We start from the raw sequence: 7,362 nt of genomic DNA, 5'->3' as shown, positions 1-7,362 counted from the left end.
CATAGGGGCAGTTTCTATAAAAAACTGTTAAGAAAAAAAATTGTTCTTCAAGTAGGCTGTAAGAAGCAGGAGTTGAATCCAAAACTCAGGGCATCTCCTTTGGTTAGCAGTATTTAATTTCTGGTAGCACCCATTTTATTGCATTTTAGTGAAGATACTTCTAAAAATCAATGTAGCAGTCTGGTCAGTGTTCTAAAGAGAACAGCCACAACCTTTTGTACATCTTTTAATGCTTGTCATTGCATTATCTGTGAAGGGGGACCAGAAGTGTTGTGAAACGGGAAAATGATTCTGCCACCTCTGAGAAGTCTCACCCATCTCTGGGCTTCTGGTTTGGTAGAGGATTCCTAAGAGAATGAACATTGATTTCTCACGGTTGAAAATGTCCCCAGCTTCTCTAGCCCATAGAATTCTCCCCAAATGTGCATACTAGTCCAGGGCTTGAATGTCACATTTTTTACTCAACATCTATTTGTCGCCTGGGTCACTGAGTTCCTCACCTCCTCCTGGGCTTCTTCCTCAGTGGACACAATTACCACAGAAGCAGTTAGGTAGTGTGCTAACAAACTTTTAGTGGTAGTGCAAGCATGTGATATCCGTTCCATCGAAGCAACAGCAACATAAGCTCAGAATATCATCTTGGCACCAGAGCCATGCACGCTACAATCAATCCCCAAGCTCCAATACTGTTTTCTTCAGACTCTGCTCTGAAAAAGAACACTGATCATACATCAATTCATAATGATCTCACTGTTTGCCAAATGTCCACGTCTTATGTAGTAACAATCAGGTACTTCAGCAAATGTATTTTGGGGATCATAATTTTCTCAGCTAGATGTATGCTCATTGAGGAAGAGGGGCAGTTCCTACTTTTGTTTTATGGTTTAGACATTGACTGGTATATGAAGAATTTTACCCATGAGATATATCCAACTATTTAGAAATTCTCTCACAGGACTTCTAATGAGTGGCATGACCATAGGTCAAAGAAAAAAGGATCAAGTGAAACACTTGAATCACTAATGAAATCTACATCTCAAAAATATGAATCTTCCATATGCAACATTAATAAATTTATATTTATAATTATTATGCTGGCTCTTTTGGAGTGGTAAAAGTACTTAATGGTTGGTCAGTGGAATAGAGACTACTAGCTATGTGTACTTCTTCTTTTTCCTTGGCATATAACTCATCTGCATTTTCCCTTGTAGTAGTGTGGACCACTGACTAATGACGAATGACTAGTTTCTAGCCAATGGAATTTTGCAGGAAATGATGAAAGCTCCTTTCAGGTCTTGCCCATTAAAAAAAAAAATTCCCATATAATACTCCATATTCCTTTCCTTTTCACTATATTAATGCAAATCATGGTGATCTTTGAAGCCATTGTGTTAAAGATGAAAGACTCATAAATGGAAGGAATATAAGTTCTCTCTCTTCAAGGAGAACCACTGTGGTTAGAAACATCCATTTCACACATCACATGAGGAGGAAATTGATAAGCTACTGAGTGAAATTTGTCTATAACTGTTAAGTAGAGTTAGAAAAATATACTGCACAAGTTATCCTATTGAAAGCAGAGAAGGAAGAAATGTTACCAACCAGCTTCAGGCCTCACCCTCATCCACGAAGCCCGATCAGTGTACCACAGACATTACAGGACCTCGCATGTAAGGTATATCTCAGAAAAAGCCTCGGGCGCCTGGGTGGCTCAGTCAGTTAAGCAACTGCCTTCGGCTCAGGTCATGATCCTGGAGTCCCGGGATCGAGTTCCACATCGGGCTCCCTGCTCAGTGGGGAGTCTGCTTCTCCCTCTGACCCTCTTCCCTCTCGTGCTCTCATTCTTTCTCAAATGAGAAAGAATTTTATTTATTTCTCAAATAAATAAATAAAATCTTAAAAAAAAAGGAAAAGCCTCGATGTCCATTTTACATGCACATCAAATTAAACACAGAGACTAATTTCCAGAGCAGTCACTTCTGCAAATTATATATAAACATATACATACATACATATGTATACATATACATATGTGTATATACACATACATATTATACATTACATACTATATTTATTTACTTACTATTTATTTACCATATATGATATATAGCTATTATATACTAGACATCTATATATGTAACTATTATAAATAGTACATTATATGTATAAATTAAAATTACAGCATACACATTAGATTTTTGAAGAAGTGAGCAAGAAAAATATGGTTTAATATTCATTATGTACACATTGACATCTCTTTCACTATGTGCCTTCTTAAATATTTTTTACTAGTAAAATTTATCACTATCCCTTTACTTTATATTATGAATATTGTAATAGAACTTAAAGCAAAAAACAGTGTCAACATTATTGATATAGATTATACAAGCTTGGTATTTTGCTCTTTTCTACATAATTTCAAAATATAGTTAAAAAGTAATAAATGAGCCAATATATGCACTCTGACTCACTCTCTCTACATATATATACATACATATATACACACATACACACACGTATATATGCACATTTAACTATTTTTATAAGCATTTGGAGTATAATGGCCACACTACCCATCATTTTCTAAGCATCAGCCCTGGTCCAGCTACTTGCATACAGTAGATGCTAAATAAGAGGAAGATGACTATGATGATGACCACAGAGATAAGTTTAGAAATGTCAAGATAAAAGAAACTTTATATTTTACCAATATTACAGTGCAGACATAATCTTTGGAAATAAGCACAATAATTTTAACTACAAACAAATGCACTACTTAACTCAAGTCCAACATAAGTATCTCTGATTATTTTGACTTTGATGCCTAACACACATGTTTTTAGAAATTTTTCTATGGGGAACTCTTACAATATCATTGGCTGAAACAAGAAGAATATAAACCATCAGCAAAAGAAATACTTTAAATGTTTTAAAATTAACTTAGCAAGAAAGGATTTCACCATAAGGAAATTGAATTATTGTTAACTGTCCTATGCCAGTATTTGCAATATTGTGTAAAGGTCTGAAAATTCAAATAAGAAACTAATGGCAGGTTTTATCAGAGACCATTTTATCTGAGACCTCAATTTCAAATATTCTGCCCTAAAATAGAAATGTTATGTTTGACTGAAACTCTGCTTAGTGACACAAAGACACAGGCCTAACATTCTTCCGCTTTGCTTTCACTGAATTTAAGCTTCTCCATGAGGTAAAAGCACATGACCAGCCTAACAGATGACTTGGAGTTGCCTTAATGCCTTTGGAATTCCAGCCATTAATCTAAGCTTGGTACAAGTAAGCACACAATTTAATAACATGTAATCCAATTGGACAATGAATATATTCAGAATCATTTGCCACAAATGATCACAAAAAATATTAATATTCATTAGCAATTGTTATGAGAAAATTAAGATGCTCCTAAAACTTTTTTCTCCTCAATTTAACCTCAATTCCTGGTCCTTATCATTTAGATTTCTGATAACTTATTTTATAATTGACATACATAAGACTTGAAAGGAAAAACAGGAAGCTCGGAATCAGTCCTTTCTCCTGAGATATGATTTTCACATCAGCCATGAGTGTAAGTCACACCCACCAGTGGTGATTCCTGACAAGTTTTTTTATGCTGGTAACATGTGGATTTCTGAACAGCCCAGTTCTTAAAAAATTACTGTATAAAATTTAATTTCCATTAAAGAAGTCTAAGCAATAATTTCTGTAGTGGGTCAAGGAGTATTGCACACATATTTTAACATTCATTTCTGAACTATGCTGTGAATAATTTTGCCAGATGATGGCATTTTAACCACTCCACAATGTTCAGTCAAAGAGGAAAGACATAAGTACATTTTTTCTTTTCACATTTTGCACCAGCTTCCCACATTAGAAAACACCAGTAAGCTAAGAAATGACGCCAGCATATGCAGTAAAACATACTTCTTGTCATCTACTTCCAGGTTTTCACAATTAATAGACACTGACATTTCAGATTTTTCTCTCTTCAGTGCCTGAAATTCTTGTTCCACAGGACTACTCGTAACATTGATTGGATATGTATTAATAATGAAGACACTGTAAAATGCATTCCAGTCTACTAAGATAGTTATGAATAAGGTATTAATTTCAGTATTTTTCATCTACTTTAAGATTTCTACCTTTGATTCATTTACTTATTAAACTAGTATTGATTGATTATCTGCATTCTGCTGGTTATTTTTATCTGAGTTTATTTGCCCCAACAATATATCTTTATTATATATAACTTACAGATGAAGGACAGAGACTCAGAGAAATGAAGGTACTTGTTTACTGAGGCAAAGTTGGTATATTTTATGTTTCAAAGTACAGCGCTTTTTCCATTCTCCAGCCTTCTTTTTTTAGAATGTGAGCAGTACTTGCAAAGCACAAACATTTAGTTTTGGAACAAAGCTAAGTTGACTTCAAAACCTAAAACCGCCACCTACAAACTACATGATTTTTAAAGAATTCTTAATCTCCGAAAGTCTCTGTGTCTTCATCTGCAAAACAGGAGTAAAAGTAATATTTTAATAATATTTTTAAAAAATGATATATGCATGTGTAACATTTAATGTATAACATATAGTGTATATAACGTATAACATATAACGGTGTATGTAATACACTTAAGAAGTAATAGATGTGCATTAGTAGTAAGTGATAAAGGGCAGCCTGGGTGGTCCAGTCTGTTAAACGTCTGCCTTCGACTCCAGGTCATGATACCATGGTCCTGGAATTGAGCCCCACATTGTCCGGATCCCTGCTCAGCAGGAAACCTGCTTCTCCCTCTCCTCCTCACTTGTGCTCTCTCTCTCACTTTCTGTCTCTCTCTCTCTCTCAAATAAATAAATAAAATCTTAAAAAAATAGTAAGTAATAAAAATACTGGAGGTAGATTGTATCTACTCCTTTTAGTGGAAATATGAATTAATCACTAGGCTGGGAGTAAATAAATCAGATATTTAGTCCTTCTTCACTTTAAAAAAAAAAAAACGGCTCTCTAAAGATCTCTCAGGTCAATATTGAAAAGGAAAGACAAAAACTTGCCTTCTGATGAGAGAGAAACAGTGAAAATTTACGAGGTAATAAAAATTACAGGCAGTGTTTGGTACTATGAAGGTTGTCTTAAAAAGGAAATGATGAATGATGGGGTTAGGATTTAGCAGGTGGGGTTGTCAGGCAAGGCCTCTCTGAAGAAGTAACATTGGAACAGAGACCTGAATGAAGTGACACAGCGAGTCATACAAAGACCTAGGGCCATGGCAGAGGGTGTAATAAGCTTGCGATTGAATAAAGAAGTAACAGGGAAGATGTTAAGAGGTTGTCAGAGATAGAAGGGGCCAGATCATGTAGACTTCTGTAAGCATTTGCATTTTATTCTATGTGTGTTTGGAAGCCATTGAAGGGTTTTATTGAGAGCGGTGGTAATTGGGTATCAGCAATAAAAGTTCTCTCAGGCTGCTAAGTGGAGAATAAAATCTTGTGTGGAGAATAGACTCCTGTGTGGTTAAGCATGGAAGGTGAGGAGATAAATTAGTGGCCACAGGGCAGGAAAGAGCTAATGACGGCTTCAAGTTAGACTCTGTTAGTTCCACTAATGAATGCAGTTTGCATAAAACAAAGAAGAAAAAACAATGACTTCTGTGTGTTGGTTTTTTCCCAAAGCAACGGGATGAACAGTGATTCCATTTACTGAGATGGGAAAGATAGAGGAACACATTTTATAAATGTCTGATGAATCTCTTAGGCACCAAAGTGGATTTAGCGAGCAGGCAGTTAGATATCTAAGTCAGGACCTCTGGGGAGGGAGTGTTATTAGAGCTCCTAATTTGGGATTCACCAGCCCATAGATGGATTCCATGTGACATGATGAGATCACCCTTAGTAGTGATCTCCAGGGTGGGATTCTCACAATTTCCAAATGAGGTCCAGAAAGAAAAGATCAGAACGTCATTTTTATATTTTATTCTTGTATTTAATTAATACTACATGATTTGATACCAATGCCCTCACATTGTGCCTATCACGTATCACACTGCACTCAGGGTATCCTGAGGTAACTGTAGGAATTACATAACCAGAAGGTGTAAAGGGTAAAGCCTCATTTTTTTTCTTTCAACATAATGTGACACACTGTGATATACTTATATCTGCACACATGAATATATATGTGGATATATATGAATAGATTACCTAGTTTTTTAAAATAGCTTTTTAAAATAAACATTGTATTTTTGTATTAACTTTAGATATACAGAAAAGTTACACAGAGGGGCACCTGGGTGGCTCAGTCAGTTAAGCAAGTGCCTTCAGCTCAGGTCATGATCTCAGGGTCCTGGGATTGAGTCCCACAATGGGGCTCCCTGCTCCATAGAGAGCCTGCTTCTCCCTCTGACCCTCTCCCCTCTCATGCTGTTTCTCACTCTCTCAAATAAATAAATAAATAAATAAATCTTTAAAAAAAAGTTACACAGATAATAGAGTTTCCATATATCCATCATTCCGTTCTCCTAATGTTACCATACAAGGCCTCGGTTCCTTTGTCAAAAATAAGAAACCACCAATGGTACAGTACTACCACCTTTATTTGAGAGAGAAAAATGATAATCTACTTTGATCCAGTAAAAAGTCAGACTAAAAAATCAAAATAAGCAAAAGACTATCTAAATATCATTCTATATACCTTATTTTTCGTCCTTAAATATGCCGAGTGCATATGAAAACTTGAGATATTGACTAATGTTTGTATGAAGCCATTAAGATTCCCACAACATATTTAAAATTTAAAATTAGTGCCATTGGTTCAAGACTGCTTGCAGAGAAAGCAGGAAAGAAGAAGACAGTGGTCATCTCCTAAACAGCAGAAGTAGTAGTGACCCTCGATGTTCTGCCACAGAGATGGACCCTACCCCAATGGAGGGAAGGGAGCTGGAGCACCCGGTTGTCAACACCAGCAGGCACCATGGAAGGCAATGCCATGTGATTTGATGTAATTGTATCTGGTGACTTTTCTACTACAATTATTCTCCATAGAAATTATAAGAATGGTAGCATCTGTTTCAAGACCATGCCCAATCAAAAGCGACCGTCAGATACAAGTAGAGTCTAGCCCTTGTGTCACTAAGAAAATGTAACTAATCTCATTTCATCCTCTGAAGTTATAAATCAAAGGGGAAAAATCTAAATCTCTACAATGCAAACAAAAGCTCTCTAGTTTCTCTGACTTGTATTCCAAATTAGTGCCTCTGACCTTTTCTTAAAACCTTAAGCATCACAAGGAAATCAGTGGGAAGGGAATCATGTGCTAACCAAGTACTTAAAGGGCAGAAAAACTCACTGGAGT

This window comes from Zalophus californianus, chromosome 13 (assembly GCF_009762305.2).
Source record: "Zalophus californianus isolate mZalCal1 chromosome 13, mZalCal1.pri.v2, whole genome shotgun sequence".
In the NCBI taxonomy this organism is placed as follows: domain Eukaryota; kingdom Metazoa; phylum Chordata; class Mammalia; order Carnivora; family Otariidae; genus Zalophus; species Zalophus californianus.
Note: the sequence above shows the minus strand (reverse complement) of the source record.